General features: G+C 40.0%; 1 protein-coding gene across 6 annotated transcripts in view; it reads right to left on the bottom strand.

The window, feature by feature from the left end:
* Window positions 1–18,975, bottom strand: part of DIS3L2 (DIS3 like 3'-5' exoribonuclease 2) — a 358,321-nt gene that overhangs the window by 268,717 nt on the left and 70,629 nt on the right. The gene's annotated exons all lie outside the window — the stretch shown is intronic.

Genomic DNA, 18,975 nt, shown 5'->3' with positions numbered 1-18,975 from the left:
GATGGCATCACCAACTCGATGGACGTGAGTCTGAGTAAACTCTGGGATTTGGTGATGGACAGGGAGGCCTGGCGTGCTGTGATTCATGGGGTCGCAAAGAGTTGGACACGACTGAGCAACTCAACTGACTGATAGCCCCCAAAAAGGGGTTGGGAGGGTATTGAATTTTACCAAACATTTTTCTGCAAAAACTGAGGTAAATCATATGATTTTTCCTTTTCTTCTATTAATGTGGTTAATTTTATTGAGTTTCTCCCCCTATTTTTAACCACTTTATTGAGATGATGAATGATGTACAGAAAGCTCTACATATTTAGCACATGTAAGTCAGTAAGTTTGGGGATAAGTTTACATCCAGTGAAACGATGACTACCATTATGAAGACCATAGATACATCTATCACCTCCCAAGTTTTTTCCCACTCACTTTAATTTTATTTTTGTGGTAAAAATACTTAAGATCAACCCTCTTAGCAAATTTTAAGCTACAGAGCAAATCTCCAGAATTTATCTTGCAAAACTATAACTCTGTACTCTTGGACCATCCCCTCCCCTATTAATTGAGTTCTGAATACTAAACCAACCTTCCATTCCTGGAATAAACCCCACTTGGTCCTAATATGTTATTCTTTTTATATACCTATGGATTCAATTTCCTGTTGTTTTAATATTTCTATCTCTGTTAATGAGAGATTTTCCTATAATTTTCTTACATTGGACCGTCTTTGTCATTTTTTAATATCAAGGATATGTTGGCCTCATAAAACATTTTTCTATTCCCCTGAAAATTTTTTTAAGATTGATGCTATTTTTCATCCTTTAATATTTGGAAGCATTCATCAGTAAAGCTATTCGACCCTGGAATTTACCTTGTTAAAAGAATGAATTAAAGATTCAATTTTTTGCTAGATATAAAATTATTCAGATTTTCTATTTTTCTTCTGAACATTTTGTTGGACATTTCAAGAAATCTATTACATCAAAATTTTTCTTTTACTTTTGAAAAATACTCTTCCTGAGTACAGATATCTAGGTTCACAATTATGTCCTTTCTGTACTTTAAAAGATACCATCCTATCATCCTCTGGTTTTCATCAGTTTCATTTGAAAAGTCCGTGTTTATTTCCCCTGTTGTTCCTTTGAAGGTATCTTATTTTCCTATCTCCTTTCAAGAATTTTCCCTTTGGCTTTGGTAAGTTTTCTTATAGTGTGCCTACATATGATTCGCTTTGTATTAAATCCTGTTTGGGCTTTTTCAAGTCTTTCAAATCTGGGCATGATGTCTTTTATAAGTTCTGGGAAATTCTTGGCCATTATTCCTTAATATACTGTTTGAGTCTCATTCTCTCTCTCCTTTCCTTCTGTTCAGGCTTCAGAAACAGGAGAGCAGGCCTCTGACCTGCCTAGCACTGCCTGGATTATGTGCCTGCCTGTGAGCACACCAATTGTTATCCGCAAGCAAACAGTACTTCAGATGAGACAAGGAGTAGGTCTTAGAATTTCTAGAGCCCCTGGAGGTCTGGCTAAGCCCCCAGGGTCTAAGAAGTCTAATGACTCACAAGGTGAAACCAACAGCATTGTAAAAGTTAAAGTAAAACCAGAGATGTATTTCTGCACACAAACTGATGATGATGATATCAGTTTGCAGCCTGGGATTCTAAGTGGAAGCCCCCAAAACTGTAATTTGAAGTCTCACCAGTGGGGTGGATGCACTGCCCAGGACCCTTTCCCAACTGGGACTCCAGACTGCTGTTAACATGAGACTTCCCAGCACTGTTCAAGTCTAGATATAGTTGTCACCCCAATTTGGTGATATAAATGCTTTTACATCTCCCTATTATTTCTACTTCTTTTTTCTTAATGACTGTATATTGCAATTAAGTCAAATAATCTATAAAAATTGAAACTGTTTATTTGTATGTAAGGAGTGGCTTCTTTTATTAACGAATCCTTGAAAGTAAAACTTTAGGCAAAACAAATGCATACAGACATAAGTGCACATTCTGTTTCTCAACTCACATTAGGGATTCAAGATGATGGCCTAAAGAACAAGGAAGGAGGGAGGGAGCTATTCCTTTTCCCAATGCAGCTTCTCAGAAACAAAAGCTATCAGTGGAAGGCTGCAAGGCAAAATGGAAGAAAGGAAAACAAAATGAAAGGTGATTCATTTTTAATCAGTTTTACACCTCATAAAATGTGCCAAATAACCCTAAAATGAATGAGTTTAGCAAAGTCATTTATTAATTCTAAGACAAAAATCATACCACAACTATATAATACCAGTACTGGTTTTTCTTTCCCCAAATGAACTCAGCTAAAGAGAACTTATTTTTCTGATGAAAGAACAGAATTTTCCTTTGAATTAGAAACAGTTAAAAAGCACTTCTCATTTTTGCATTAAAGTAGTTTCCAAATGTTAGGAAATCTAGTTAAATCTCCTTAGGGTTCATAAACAAAGAAACAAAAAGAGGTTTGGAAAAAAAGCTTCCCTGGATCCACTCATGCCTACTAGATGATATAAACTTTCTGCATGTTCCATGAGGGCAGCACATTGTCTGTTATATTCAATGACATATCTATTCCTTTATCTGGTGCACCGCAGACACCCAGAAGAATATTTGCTCAATGAATCATCACACCAATGATAAAGGAGACACTAATACATATATAAGTATCTGCCTGCTTATTATAAAAAAAACACATCTTTAAACTACTTTTAAAATAATTTAATAATAAAACTGATACCAACCTATTTTCTAAGTTTTTTCAGCCTTAACAGAAATACCTTGAAGATGGAAGTATGAACAAAAACCTAAATTCAATAATTTTCTGATTTAGGGACTGACTTTTCATCTGTTGCCACACATTGCCCTCTCATGAATTAAATCAATATGCTTTGGCCTGTTTAGAAATGAGTACATGAATAATGAAAAATAAATACTACAGTTCAGCCCACCTTACAAAGTAATTTATATTTGCAATATACAATGTTTACAAAGGCCCTACTGGAGTGCTGGTTACAGAATAGGACTCAATAAATAGTAGCTGCGAATTTTAACATCACCATATAATTGGAATCATGATAAGCAAAATAAATAAAAACCAAAAGAAAACATCAAATACCATTGGAATGTGAACTAAAATAATACAAAGGCTCCATAATAAGGATTAAAAAAACTGAAGATTTTTCAATTCAATAAAACAGCAACCTTGGGTAACAACTGTGGAAAAGAAACATTCCCAGCAGCAAAAACCTGTGAACCCAGTCTTGAAAGATGAGTTGGGGAGAGAGGGAGAGATACAGGCAGAGAACTGCAAGCAAAGCAAACAATATGTGTGAAAAGAAAATGCAGGCATGCAGCCGCATGGTACTTATTTAAAGACCTCCAATCTACCATGTCTAAAGTCTAAGGGTACACTTAAGGCTGCCCAAGAGGGCAGAGGGCAGGTCATGAACGGCTTTCATGTCACTCAAAGGAGTAAGAACGTAATTGGAACAAAGGGCTGGATGACTCCAGTCTGAGCTAATACTAACTGAGAAGTAGGTGAGCTACAGCATCTGGGCCTTGGGGAGAAAAAGACTATCCTGGAACAATTTATTCTATAACCATACTTATTTAACTCTTCAAACCAAAGGAAGGTAAGATGAAAATAAATAAAAAATCATCCATAGTGAAGAAACATTCTAGATAACATTTACAATCAACACAGTCCATCTTGGATATTCAGAGGGTATAAATCACATCCAGCTCCCATATTCAAACACCCAGCAAACCTCACTTGGTCCAGTGCTGTTTTCTCCTACAATTAAACTTCATTCTTAAGAAAACAGATTTTTGCTTTGTAAGACTACTAAATTTAGTGAATTCACCCTGTGCTTTTTAGTTACAAAATTTTACATCAAAAGAAACAAAATCAGTCATTTTTCTCATGTTGTTTGGAAACACTAAAATCGTTCAAGTATTTATCCCGTACCTACTGTACGTCTGTTACTGGGAAACTAGATACAAGGGAAAGAAATGAAAGAACTTTTTAAAGCACTTACTTCCCAGACACTACTTTAGGTGACTGTAGCTCATTAACCCTTACCAAAAAACTTAAGTATAAATCATATTTATAAATGAGGTCTCCGAACCTCAGGGTCAATAAGCAAAGGGCCTAGAATGCAGGGGCTTCCCAGGTGGCACAGTGGTAAAGATCCACCTGCCAATGCAGAAGACGCAGGAGACCCAGGTTCAATCCCTGGGTCAGAAGACTCCCCGGAGGAGGAAATAGCAACCCACTCTAGTATTCCCGGGTGGCTCAGGGGTGAAGAATCTGCCTGCAATGAGGGAGACAAAGGAGACTAGGGCTCGATTCCCCTGGAGGAAGCAATGGCAACCCACTCCAGTATTCTTGCCTAGAAAATCCCACGGACAGAGGAGCTTGGCAGGCTACAATCCATGGGGTCGCAAAGAGTCAGACACAACTGAGCACATATGCACTAGAATGCAGGTCCCAGTCTAACTCAAAAAGCTCATGTTCTTCCCAAGGTGCCATGAATATAAACATAAATAGGACACAATGCTTGCCCCTACCAGATTAGACCCAGGAGGAATTATATGCTTATATTCATTCAAACACATAGTTCCTTTGCCTAAAAGATTCTCTTCTTGCCTGAATTTTCTTTTGGCAAACTCTCCTTTTAAACTAAAATTCAAATGTCATTTGTCCTAAGAAATTTTAACCAATTTCCTTAGGCAAAACTGTCCCCTCCTCTCCTCTAAACTCCAAAAATGAGGGAGAAACGGCGCTATAGAAAACTCACTGGCATAAAAGCAACTCAAGATATAGACTGAAATCTTTTTTTCAATAAACTAATTAGTAGACTTTTTCTAACTACAGCTACAAGAATAATCTCTCTATCCTTCATTTGCTAGAGCTAACTGAGGAAACAGCAGGGAGTAAGGGGAAGTCCAAAGTCTAATTCTGCTAAAACATGGCAAACATTACTTCAAATTTCTGAAGCCCCAACAAGTTACACTGAATTTGTGACTCTCCTATAATAGTGTCATATATCTCTTCCTCTCTCCTCTATAGTGCCAAAGTAATTTAAAAACAAAAACCGAAGAGTTAATTCTTTAATCATCCACATCAGTGCTTCACAAAATTAAATGTTCACACAAATCACTTGGGAATCTTTTCCCAAGTGGGTCTTGGGGTAGAACCCGAGAGTCTGTAACGTTCCTGGTACACATCCCTTACTCTGAGTTGCAAAGATCCAGATCACCCCGAAAGGAATACCACACCCAACACTGAGTGTATATTGAAGAGGAGAGACAGAAGGCCCCAAAACAATGCACCCAGGCTGCCAAGAACCAAACTCTTTACTGTCAAAAGACAACCCAACCTTATCTCAAAGTATCTAAGACTACAATGTTTATGGGCTGACAATTCCATCATAGTGTATTATAAAACTCATTCTACCAGCAGGTCTAGGAAAAGAAATAACCATGCACCAAGAATTGCCACAGTACCCAGCTCATCTTAACACTCACAGATCAGGGTCTTAGAGCCTACAACCAGCCTTGGCCAGTGCCCAGTGAGGAAGAGCCCACAACACGGGTGACAAGGACTTATCTCCAGGCACTGCTTTCCTCCTCCCGGCCTCCATTCCAGCTAACAAACAACTTTTAGGATTTACAGCAGGCTAGGCTCTCCTTTCGGAGAAGGCAATGGCAACCCACTCTTGCCTGAAAAATCCCATGGATGGAGGAGTCTGGTAGGCTGCAGTCCATGGGGTTGCTAAGAGTCGGCACAACTGAGCAACTTCACTTTCACTTTTCACTTTCATGCATTGAAGGAAATGGCAACCCACACCAGTACTCTTGCCTGGAGAATCCCAGGAACGGGGGAGCCTGGTGGGCTGCTGTCTATGGGGTCACACAGGGTTGGACACGACTGAAGAGACTTAGCAGCAGCAGCAGGCTCTCCTTTCCATCCAATCTCTCTTCCTTATTCTTCATGGAGTTAAAGCTTACTTTCCATTCAGACCTCATGTCCCCCAGAAAGCATTCCCAGACCCTCTGCAGCCTAACAGAATACCCCTATTCTATAGGCCCACTGCACTCCAGGATTTACTATATACTGCCCTCAGCACTCAATGCTGCTCTACTAGACTGACCTTCTCAACCCAGGTTTCTCAAGAAAATTAAGCCCATATACACTGAGGCATCTGTTACATATAATGAGTTACCTTCTCTACTTTGAATTTAGAATGGCACTATTTAAGTATTATCTTTGAGAGAACTGAGAAAATTCAAGTCATTTTCCATGGTCTGTGGTTTAGGTGCAGAAGCAGATCCCACCAATCTCATTCTATATTGCATTTCTAAGGCATAGCGTGATGCCTGACTCACAGTAAGTACACAGCAAAGAGGTAATAGAGGAGTTGCATTAGTGGACAAGCCCTACCCTGACCATGCTGACAGTCTATATTTTAAAATATTTATCTCTACCATTCATTCTATATTCCAACCTGCTAGAAATTTTGGTTCCTGACCATGAGCTCACTTCCCATTTGAAGCCTTATACTCATCCCTTAACTGATCTTTGTCAACTGCTTCAAGCACTGACCTTCAGCTGATCTACTACAGGCCTCCTCTAACCATGCCACTGACAATTTTTCCTGCAACACAAATAGGCCTCATTTGGTACTTTACACAGACTGAGTGGAAAATTGCTTATCTTCTCTCTGATCACTTCAAGCACAGATGCATACTACCTATTGCTCAAGTAAATGGCAAAAAGGCCTGAAGCGTAAGGGTAGAGCCCAGGGACACTGGATGAGAAATTGAATGAAGCTGGAATAAGCAGCAGTAAGGAAACAAAGTTAAGGTTAATTTTGCCACTATAATGTTCACATCTATTGTTCAAGAGAAAACTATAAGGAAAACAAATCAAAACAAAACACAGAATCCAAGCAAGCTTATCTCCAAGAACTCACAGAGACAGAGACTCTTAACATTTTCTTTTTAAAAAAACTTTTTTATTTTTTATTGGGGTACAGCCAATTAACAATATTGTGATAGTTTCAGATGAACAGTGAAGGGACTCAGCCGTATACATATATATATATATGTATACACACACACACACACACACACAAATCCATTCTTCCCTAGAGACTCTTAACATTTTCCAATTCAAAATCAAAAGATTCAAGAACTAAAAGCTTGAAATACTGAGATGGAGTCAAAACAGGAAAACTCTTCCCAGCATAGCTGTCATGCTATTTAAGAGGAGCAGCAGGAGTCTGTGAAGGCTCCTACAGTTTCTTGGTCAGTTGGGCAGGAGTAAGGTACTTCATGAGGTCTAATGCACCCCTAGAACGAGGATCAGCAAACCACCGCTGACCGGCCACATCCAGCTGCTTTGAAAATGAAGTTTTTCTGGAACATAGCTGCTTTTGCGCTACAATGGCAGAGTTGAGAAGTTGTAGCAGAACCATGTAGCCCACAATGCCTCAAACATTTTACTATCTTGTCTTTTTTAGAAGTTTGCCAATTCCTACCCTAAAAGGTGCCTATGTCCCCCAAGCTACCATAGGGACATCAACTGTTCACAGGCCATTTGCTTCTAAATCTGATCTGGTTTTCTTCAGAGCATGTCCCTGTCCTACCCTTGGTTCTGTGCTCTGCATTATCAGTTCATTCTCTTACCAGCCAGTCCCAACTTCTTTTAGCATTAAATCTAGTTCATACTCTGTACACTGTTCTCAAATCTGAACTTTTAATCTGTCATGATTTGACTGATTAAGTTTGAAGTAGTTTGGTATATTTCAGAAATCTTTCATTAAAAATAGACAACTTGGGCAAGATTTTCTATCTCAAGCTCTGCCTCTAGGAAATCTGACTTAAGATACTACATTTAAGTCAAGTTTTTCTTTCTCATATGAAAACAAAGGTAACCATCATCTTTGTGTCTCTTTCCTTGAACTACTACCTTTTCTCAGCCTTCTTTGTGCTGTCCTTTGCTCTTTGTGATTTGGTTTCTGCCTTTTCTTTTCTTCCCTGCTGAAACTGCTCTGATCTGTGCCACAGATGGCTCCATATTAGCAAAATCTAACTTCTCATTAAAATTTCTCACTGGGTCTATCAGCAACAGGGCACTGTGGACTACTTCTCCTCATTCAAATGTCCCTTGTTTAGGCTCCTAGCCTAACATTCTCTCCTGGTTTTCCTCCTTCCTCTCTGGACACCATTTCTCAGTCTCCGACATCTTTCTTCCTCTCCACAGCCATGAAGTGTTGGTGTTCCTCAGACTCCATTCCCAGTGGCCTTATCTCTCCATAAATCAGCCCCAGGAAATTTATTCAAGTGTCATTGAGGTTACCCAAATCTCTACCTCTAGCCACGGTCTCACCTGTGAACTCCAAATCCTAATATCCACTGTCTCCTAGCTCTACATACCTATACATTCCCAGGCCTCACAAACTCACCATATCCAAACAAACCCATCATCTGTCCCTGCTCCCCTTCCTAACTTAGCACATGGTACCATCATCCTCTGAATTACCCAAGCCTGAAAAGTAGGAGTCATCCTAGCTTCTTCCTTCTCTCTTGCCTACTATATCCAACTGCCATGTTCTATCTTACTAAACAGGCTTAAATTCATCTCCTTACAACCCTCATGGCCACTGACTCTTACCATCTCTCACTGAGACTCTTAAATATTAATAGCTTTGTTATCAATCTCCCACCAATTTTACTCCTTTCCTTTAAATCCTCCACCCTACCACCAAAATGATATTCTACTATTCAAATCTGACTACATCACTTCTCCTCAAAATCCCTGAATGGCTCCCCAATACCTACAGGGTAACAGCAGAACTCAGATGTGGCTCTCCTGACCTGCCATTTACCAGCCCAGCCTCATCTCCTGCCACTTTATATCTCTATCTTGCATTTTAAGCTCTAAAATACTAAAATAGTAGGTGTTTCCAAATCTACCACATTCCTCTCCCTAGTTGCCTAAATTCATAAAACAATTATGTCTATGTCCTAAATCATGACTAGTTTCTATAAAAGGTAGGGTAATATATGCCTATTGAAAAATTGTTTAAAAATGAAAATTTTAACAAAATTTAAATCAAAAATGTAAATTTTTGACAGTAGCAGTAGCAAGCAATAATATCAAAATACTACTAATAATAACAATAAATTCTTTGTGTGTGTGTGTGTGTATGTGTGTCAGTCACTCAGTCGTGTCCAACTCTTTGCGATCCCATGAACTGTAGTCCACCAGGCTCCTCTGTCCACGGAATTCTCCAGGCAAGAATTCTGGAGTGGGTTGCCATTCCCTTCTCCTGGAGATTTTCCCAACCCAGGGATTGAACCAGGGTCTCCCATACTGTGGGCAGATTCTTTACTGTCCGAGCCACCAGGAAGCCCTTTATGGTTTATAAATATTACCAAATAAATGCCTTAAAATTTCCTTGCCTTTCATTATAAAAATTATATCATTAGCTTAATTCAAAGATTAATAAATTTACTTTGTACTACACATTGTACTTTAAGGCAAGAATTACATAATTAAGGGTGATCTTAAAGCCCATCTAGATCATTTTCAGGTATTTCTGAGTTCTTTTTTCATTAGTGGGGATGAATTTATAGTAAGTGATGTAGAAATTTTTGCCTGATTTCCCTAATGACCAGTGGCATACGTTTTTCAGATGGTTAGCCAGGAATGCCACATATAATGAATCTAATTAATCCAGCATGACAGTTATCAGTGCAGTTCACCAGATATATCCTGCCACCCCAAACTGCAAACATTTTGGAGAACTGTACTTTTTGGCCCTCCTGTGGTTGAGCAGGGTCAGGTGACTCATTCTGGCCAATGAGATGTGAACAGAACTGACAAGCTGCTTCAGGACAAAGGCATTTTAAATATGGCCCCTCCGAGGCTCTGTTTCCTTCTGCCACTTTAGAGGACTCCTCCTGACGGCAGTTGTTTCATTCAGCCTGGACTCTGGAGTGATGATCAGGCAAAACACAACCCTAGATGACAGTGATGGGCAAAGGGCATGAGTAAGAAATAAACCACGTCATTGCATAATCTTGCCTACCATCCAATTATCCAGCAATTTCCTCAAAGGAATGTATACTGAAATACTAACATTTTATGTCAACACTTTGTAGGAGCATTTTATGTCTGCTATAAGTAAATGTTATCACTGGTAAATTCAAGAACTAGGAATAGTAAACTTGAGTCATTACATGATCTTGGCCAAACTATAACCCTCAGTCCTCGTTTCAAAGAAGAATAATAATATCTGACATTTCTTGTGCATTTATAATGTGCCGATATTGCTTTAAGTACTTCATCTATGTTAACTCATTCCTTACAATGAATGTGAATTCACCAAACCATCTCTATGGATCTAAGGAGGAGTGAATTAGTTTTCTAGCAAATAATCCTAAAATATTAATTGGGAGTTTCCCAGTACAAATAAGCGATTCTATCCTTCAATGATACATTTCTTATTTTAGAGATTTCAATTTGAATTATAGAGATGTGAAGGCATGTTTAAAGCAGGCAAGAACCTGAAGTATTTGATCCGAAAGCTGGCAATAAAGAAGAAGAAAAGAAGATCGTTAAAAATAGGTTTGTATATATAACAATTTGGGGAAAATCTGATCATGGTAGTAGATATACCTTACCTACCATACTGTTATGGGTGGAGGCTCCGGAGACCTTGCCCTTCAAGATGAAGTACCTTCCAAGTCTTTTTTGGGCCTGCCACACCAGCCAAGAAACCAAACAGTTCTAAGAAATCCTAATTCCACTGGAATTGAGAACAATCCAAAATGATAGTGGTTATATAAGAGATTGGATTAAATATAATCTAGTATGATAGGTGCATATTTAAAGAAGAACTTGGAAGACAAAACTTTAAAACAATCACTTGAAGGAAAAGTTAGTTGTCAAAGGAAACAATTTACTGTACTAGACCAATTTCATGTGACCATAAGAAGATTTGGAACAGCCATTGAAAATTAGGGATTAAATGTGCACTTTGATTTTTTTTTTGTTTGTTTAATGTAGAACAAGAGTAGTTATTCCTATCAGCACTTCCTTTATTCTTTCAAGCTCAAGTTCTTTCTGTGCCAATCTTTTCCAAAATACCCATCTATACTTCTATTATTTCGTTGTTGAAGTATGAGCATTCTGAATAAAAATAAGTTTTCTTTCTTATTTCAACTGTACAAAAGACATGTTAGAAAACATCAAATAATTGTCCCTGTTTTTCCATCCTTCTTAATTCATGTATTAACTTTGCTCTGTTGTAAACTAAATGAAATAATCCTGTCCCAAGAGAAATTTAGACTTGGCTAACAAAGTGCGCTTACTCCTTGGAAGAAAAGTCATGAGCAACCTAGATAGCATATTCAAAAGCAGAGACATTACTTTGCTGACTAAGGTCCGTCTAGTCAAGGCTATGGTTTTTCCAGTAGTCATGTATGGATGTGAGAGTTGGACTGTGAAGAAGGCTGAGCGCCAAAGAATTGATGCTTTTGAACTGTAGTGTTGGAGAAGACTCTTGAGTCCCTTGGACTGCAAGGAGATCCAACCAGTCCATTCTGAAGGAGATCAGCCCTGGGATTTCTTTGGAAGGAATGATGCTAAAGCTGAAGCTCCAGTCCTTTGGCCACCTCATGAGAAGCGTTGACTCATTGGAAAAGACTCTGATGCTGGGAGGGATTGGGGGCAGGACGAGAAGGGGATGACCAAGGATGAGATGGCTGGATGGCATCACGGACTCGATGGACGTGAGTCTGAGTGAACTCCGGGAGTTGGTGATGGACAGGGAGGCCTGGCGTGCTGCGATTCACGGGGTCGCAAAGAGTTGGACATGACTGAGCGACTGAACTGAACTGAACAAAGTGCTTGGTTGATTTATTCTCACTCTACTTTCTCAGTACAATACAGGTATTCAACAAATACCTAGGTGATAAATGAGTAACATTATAGTTTTCCAGGGGGCATCAATATACCAAATCTATTTCAGTCTATCTTACTATATTTTAAATATTCAGACAAAAGAATAAAGAGGCTAAGTTCCAATAAGAAGAAATTTCACTTGAAATCCACCCCTGACTCATTGGCCAGTCAACTTCTGTTTCAGTTTCATCTGATTTAATTGTAATATGCTCTTATCAGCCTCCTTTACTCTGATTTTCTCTGGGCCACTCACTATGGCTGCATCAACTATTCTGCTCACCCTAGTTCCCAATCAAGCAAAGAAGTTAATACTTAAACAACCCTGGCTCCTCCTATATAGAGGACTTAGCTTGAACCCAACTCCCAGATCCAAGATACCACAGTTGAGTTCTGGGCTCCCAAATCTCCTTTGGTACAGTCAAAAAAGACCCAGAATTCTGGTTTTCAAGGTTGGTCTTCTGCGTTGGTTCTCGTCCCCAGTATTGCTCTAACCAATTGTCCTAGCTTAGGGATTATACACTATCCTTGACTCCCAGCCTAGTGGCTGCATCTACCAGTCTTCTCGTAATAAGATGGCCCCGCATCTTTAGAATTAGAACCCTGTCCCAAAGTCCCAGAAGGACATACTCCCTACACGACAAATGCCTACTTGTCTTCAGAATACCCGTGTCACATGCCCCATGAATTTGAGACTTGGTGCCAACAGCCAGAATGGCATCGGTGTCTGTAACCTCTTTGATTCTATTCTTGTCCAACGGGTTGTATCTCTTGGTTTGACTTTATAACTGGGTGAGCGCGCTCAGTTTCTTATCTACTATGTAGGGCAGATGTCTGGTAAGATACGTTCCTAACACCTGCCTCCATAATGCCCTGGGCAACTATCATATCTCTCTAGTTTCAGGATACAAACACTCAACTCACTCAAATTCTAATTAACTGTTCCTAAATTCTTTATCGTGTAAGAATAATACTAGGCCTTTGGGCATCTCAAATGATAAAGTCAATTCTTTACCCATGATGGTAACTCAGGATATTGCCTTATGCTAAAGTATGTATTATTGTTTTCTGGATTTATGTTGATTTTTATGACACCGTCATATCTACAGATCAAATAACTCTCTCCTTTGTATCTACGGAATAACAAAAAACAATGGAATCATGAATTGAAGAGATGTGACTCAATTTCAACTCCATCACTCCCTGGTTATACATTACCTAAATTAGTAAGATGTTTAAGCTAAACCTCAGGTTTCCCATTTACGAAACTGAGATAGACAAACGGGCAGACTCAAGAATGGTGTGAGGCAATAAACACATTTCTGGTATACAGTCAATACTAAAACGTTAGCAAGCAGCAGCAGCCACAGAGTTTATATAAACTTATTTGCAATGTACTGTATTAGATTATTAAGAGAAGTAAAATAAGAGGATTAATTTATTAGAGTTTAAAAAGGGCAAGGTTGTTTATGATTATGGAAGATGAACTTGATGGGGAAAGGAAAGGAAATGGAAGAGGCAAAGATCAAATAAATGGCAATCAGAAGAATTTACAGAGCAAAGAGCAAGATTCTGGGAGCTTCAGTAAATGAGGGGTTAAGGACATTAGTCTTCCTGGAGGGGGGAAATCTTGATAACAGTTAGGAATTCCCTCCTCTTCCCAGTGTCTAAGAGCGCTGGTTGAGGGGCTGCAGCACTTAGCCAACTGCATGGCAGGAAGACAGAGCCTTACTTCATGTGTTCCTCCCTGGAAGTGGAAATTTTCACAGCCCTCTGCTACCAAATTAATTCTCAGCCCAGGTCATTCTCATTCCACGGCCCCTCCCCCAGAGAAAAAAGCCAAACCTCTCTCCTTCTCCATTCCCATCTTTCAAACCATAGTTCAAATGAAACCTCTATGAAATCGTCCCCATTTATCTCAAGAGCTTAGTGCTCCCACAACAACATCTCCATCATACAAACTATGCTACAGGGTTCCCATCCCTTTTCCAACCAGCCTATGAGCATCTTAAGAGCAAGGCATGTGACCTGTTCGAGCATGTACCTCCAGCGTCTAGCACAGGGCAGGATGGGTGGAGGGTGAGAAGCCTTCAGGTACCCTCCACTGTTCCAGGCAGAATCATCAAGATCAATGGTTCTACCCATTTGGGGATATGACCATCCATCTTAAAAACCTGAGGAAAGCTACAGACCCTCAGCCTATAAAAATCCACATACACACCTGCACTTTAAAAAAAAAAAGCAAGCATAAGGAAAACAACAAGCAATAAGCTACATCAAGAGAGATGTCGGAGTTTCCTTTGGTTCCCAAAACTCCAAGTTCTCAAACAAGTCACTAAACTTCCCAGCTGACAAAGTGAAGAAACTATCATTTGCCTCAACTATCCTTCATCAGATTTCTGTAATAAAAAATACAGATACATACCAAAAGCATACAGGAATTCTGAAATTAAAACTGTTATATAAGAGCAAATTATTTCTTATTACTGCTCCACAGCTTGATATTTTCACAGCTATCTATTTTGCCAAAAAACATGCTGTGAAATAAATTGACTATTTACTACTACAGCGAAAAGAACTGTTGTTTACATACCCAAGAGGGGTTTGCACACAAGCATAAAGAAGCAAAGATGAATAATCCAATTAATTCGCATTTGCTCACACCATTGACTACAGATTCCTTTGATAACAATATGCTTTTGTACTAACAAACCTGTAATACAATTGGCCAGTATGCTGTGAGATGTTTATATTCTACATGTCAGGGGTTCTTGATGACAGTCTGAATATTCTCTTCTCTCTCATTTGACCCTGTCACCAACAACTGTCGCAGGTGGGCTACGGCCAACAGAGCTCCCCTCTTCAGGAGGGGAAGTCGTAAAATACTTGCGCTTAGTGTGTGTGTGCTCAGTCGTTCAGCTGTGTCTGACCCTTTTGCAACCCCAAGGACTGGAGGCCAGGCTTCTGTCCCTGGAATTTTCCAAGCAAGAATACTGGAGCAGATTGCCATTTCTTACTCCAGGGGATCTTCCTAACCCAGGAGTCAAACCTGCGTCTCTTGCGTCTCCTACACTGGTAGGCAGACAGGGCTGACTTTAATATAAAAAGCAGTTGTCAAGCAGCAGCTGTGAAGACCCTCAGGAACTCCAAAGAAATGGAACAAGTAAGGAACCCTGAGCCATCCTCTACACTTCAAATCTTCTGAAAGCCCAAGAGGGCCTACACACATACCCAGGCTGACAGACCCCCTGTCATTGCCCCGACTCTACTTCAAGCAGCAACTCCAAGGGTAGGGGCACCCTTGCCAGTCTAGACCTTTATCTGTATCCATGCCAATCTCTGCTCAAAAGGATATCATTAATAAAGGATCCAGCGTGCCAGGGGGAGGTCATGGCCCAGCCACAAGGTGTTAAGGTTCACATTTCTTCCCTCAGCTATCTTTCTGCCAATCAAGTCTCAGATCCTAGATCCAGAGAGTTCAGCCCCAGCTCCCTAACTTCTTTCTTTTTCCCTCTTGAGTCACATAGTATAGCCGTGTTACTCAGTGTGGTTCCAGAACCAGTAGCACCAATGTTGACTGGAGCCTTGCACAATTTGGGGCACCACTTCAGATCTACTGAATTAGAATCTGCACTTGAACAAAATCCCTGGGCTGAATCATTTGCAGCTTAGAGACAAGTACTGGCCTATAGGATTGGCCTCAATTCTAATGAGATAGTCTTGCATTCATCTTTCTCAAACAGCTACTCTTAGCTTTGCTCTGAAAACCACCTTCATGAATACCACTCCTCTCCAGACTCCCCTCTACCCATCTGCCTAGAAAGCATTCCCACACGGGGCAGTGACTGCTGTAATTCTTGATGAGCTGCCTGGCCTACCTTCCAGTAACTCTGAAGGCAGCCTCCAGGGCCAAGAGAGCTCCAAAGTTCCTCTTTCTGTGCTGATTCACAAGTCTTAGGCATTGGTAAGAAAATCACCAGAGGCTTTTCTACAATTAAGCTCTAGCACAATTTCTGGGGTCTCAGCCAATACCTAGCACCCAAGATTTAGGGACTCAGCCTAAAGTCCCTAAAGATTTAGGGACTCAAGCCTTTTGACTTGAAAGATGCCACGGTCCACTCTAGTCTCTGCAATATTTCTTACTACAAGACTGCTATTAAAGAGATTAAAAGCGGACAACATAAAGGATAAACAAGGAGCACTACCATTTGAAGAAGTGCATGCTTCCCTGGTGGCTCAGGGGTAAAGAGTCTGCCTGCAAGGCAAGAAATGCAGGTTCGATCCCTGGGTCAGGAAGATTCCCCTGGAGAAAGAAATGGCAACCCACTCCAGTATTTTTGCCTGAAGAATCCCATGGACAGAGGAGCCTGGTGGGCTACAATCAGTGGAGTCCCAAAAGAGTCAACGTGTTTAGCAACTAAACAACAGCAACTGCTAACTGAAAAGCAATTTTTATACTGTGGAAATACAAAAGAAGGAACATCACAAATGACTGCTAAAAGGACTTCAAAAGATCCTGACTCTGCCCCTCTTCGGACTTGGCTTCCTATGCTTAATCCTGAGAACAGATTTCACTAAACATCTTCCTCCTCCATGCTTAAGGGCTAAAGGTATATTGACTTCTTCCATGAAGCTTTCTCTTGCCAGCAAGAGGGCTGAAAAAGTCATCAAGCAAGGTAGATTAAAAAATGCCTCCCCAGATTCAAGCAGGCTATATGGACTATGAGCACCTGAGTGTGTTGATACCATTTCACTTAGACCTCTGCCCCTTGCACCCTCAGAATGCAGCAGCCTTTTCTCTAAACCAGGCAGAGGTGGAATTTAACCATCATGGTTCACACTCCACTTTATCAGGAACAGAGTCCTCTCTCCAGGACCTCTAAAGATCCTCCTGCTGAGCTCTAAATGTTGGCTTTCCCCAAAATGCAGTATTCAGCTGCCTTCTCTGGCTACACTCTCTAGGTGACCTCATTCACTATATGGCTGATGATTCCCAAATTGACATCTCAAGCTTCAAGCTGGTCTTGAAGCTCCAGACTCATTTGTCCAAATATCTTATTTCATTCATTAGTTTCTTCATTTTCAGGATTTTTTACAGGTCATTCAATAAACTACATATATTGAAAGTACACAAATTGATTGGTCTTAACATACACAATTATGAAACTATCCCATCACGAAAATGAACATGCCTAGAGCCCCCAAAAGTCTCTTTGGGGCCCCAAGGTAATCCATCCCTCCTGCTCCCACTTCAGGCAACCAATGATTTGCCTTTTGTCACTATAAATCAGTCTGCATTTTCTAGTCATATAAAGGAATCATAAAGCAGGTACTGTCTAGCTTCTTTCACCCATCACAACTATTTTGAGATTCACGCATGTTAAGTATTACATATATCGATCAATACCATATTATTATTATTATTATTTTTTTTACCAGCTAAGTTGTATTCCATTGAATGGATATAACAAAATTGGTTGACGTGCTTATGGACATTTGGGTGGTTTCCAATCTGTCTGGGGCTATCACTAAAAAAGCTGCTATGAACTTTCATATATAAATCTTTATATGAACAAATACCTTTATTCCTCTAAGGTAAACATCCAGGAATGGAACAGTTGGGAGACTTCATCTTTCTTGTTCCTTCTCTGGTTTACCTTTACTATACAGCTGCCTGTTTGCTATAAAGCTGCCTACAGAGCTCTCTAATGACCTCTAGAAATACTTCCTCTGGTTGAACCAGACTGTAATGTACTCTTCCTGTCATCTCAAACCTGGTCAACACTGCTAGATGATGCTTTCAAGAAAAAAGGAAATGACCTAAATCAGTCTATATTCCTAGGACCTGGAGCCAACCCTTAGCTGGCGCTTTCAAGGAATCAAGGAAGGAGACTGCACAACTGGCAGCAACTAGGGATGGGAGTTCCCCTGGAGGAGGGCACAGCAACCCACTCCAGTATCCTCGTCTGCAGAACCCCCATGGACAGAGGAGCCTGGCGGGCTACAGTCCAGGGGGTCGCAAAGCGTCGGACACAACTGAGCGACTAAGCACATCACAGCAGAGGGATGAGAGCTGGGGCAGGGTGGAGGGGTAGATCTGGACTAGCATAATTCACCCTCTGCACTTAACTTCAGTCAATCAAGTATCCTTAAATTCATGTAAGTGTGAGTAGTATCTGTCTCTTTCTAGCTGCCACCCCCACCAGACTAAAAACTCTATAAGAGCAACAACTATGTCCATCTGGATCATTACTAATGTCCATGCACCCTACAAATCCCTGACACATAGGTCTTACTCAATTACTATAGCCCTATCAGATAACAAAAAAGAATTTAATTTATGCCTCAACAAAGCTCTGAGAAAAGGTAGTATTTCCCACATTTCTGGAAAAATTAATAATAAAAACTTGAGCTGCTACCATGGGTCAAGAATTATTCTAAGATGTTTACATATATTCACATTTAATCCTATGACAAACCTAGGAAGTAGGTATGAAGTAGGTACTATGATTATTCCCAATCTATAGATGAGGCATTTGAAGCACAGAGAGGTTATATAACTCACCCAAGGTTATACAGGCAAGTGGCAAAGATGAGCTGCAAACCCAAGTAGCCTCGCCTAAAAGCCCACTCTATTAATCACTCTGCTTTAATACCTCTCACTGAAGAAGACACCAAAATCTCAAGTGGCAATAAACTGAGCCAAATAAAATAAAAGATGTGATATAAAGCATACTAGGAAGAAAAATTAATATTTAGATATATGTTACCAGTTTTATACAATTAAAAAGAAACTGCTATGAATTATTCTGGTGCCTGATCCTTATTTAAAACAATAGTCAAAACAAAAGCAAATCTTCCTTTTCAATTGACAGATGTAGACAGAAACTAAAACCCAGAATATTCTCATATTAAAAACATTTTCATCTGCTATCAAATCTGCTTTATAAAAATACATAGTCTATTTTTGCCTGCCAAGGGAAGCCCAACCACC

Source organism: Ovis canadensis, chromosome 2 (genome assembly GCF_042477335.2).
Source record: "Ovis canadensis isolate MfBH-ARS-UI-01 breed Bighorn chromosome 2, ARS-UI_OviCan_v2, whole genome shotgun sequence".
NCBI classification, from domain to species: domain Eukaryota; kingdom Metazoa; phylum Chordata; class Mammalia; order Artiodactyla; family Bovidae; genus Ovis; species Ovis canadensis.
This window is presented reverse-complemented; position numbering and strand designations above follow the sequence as displayed.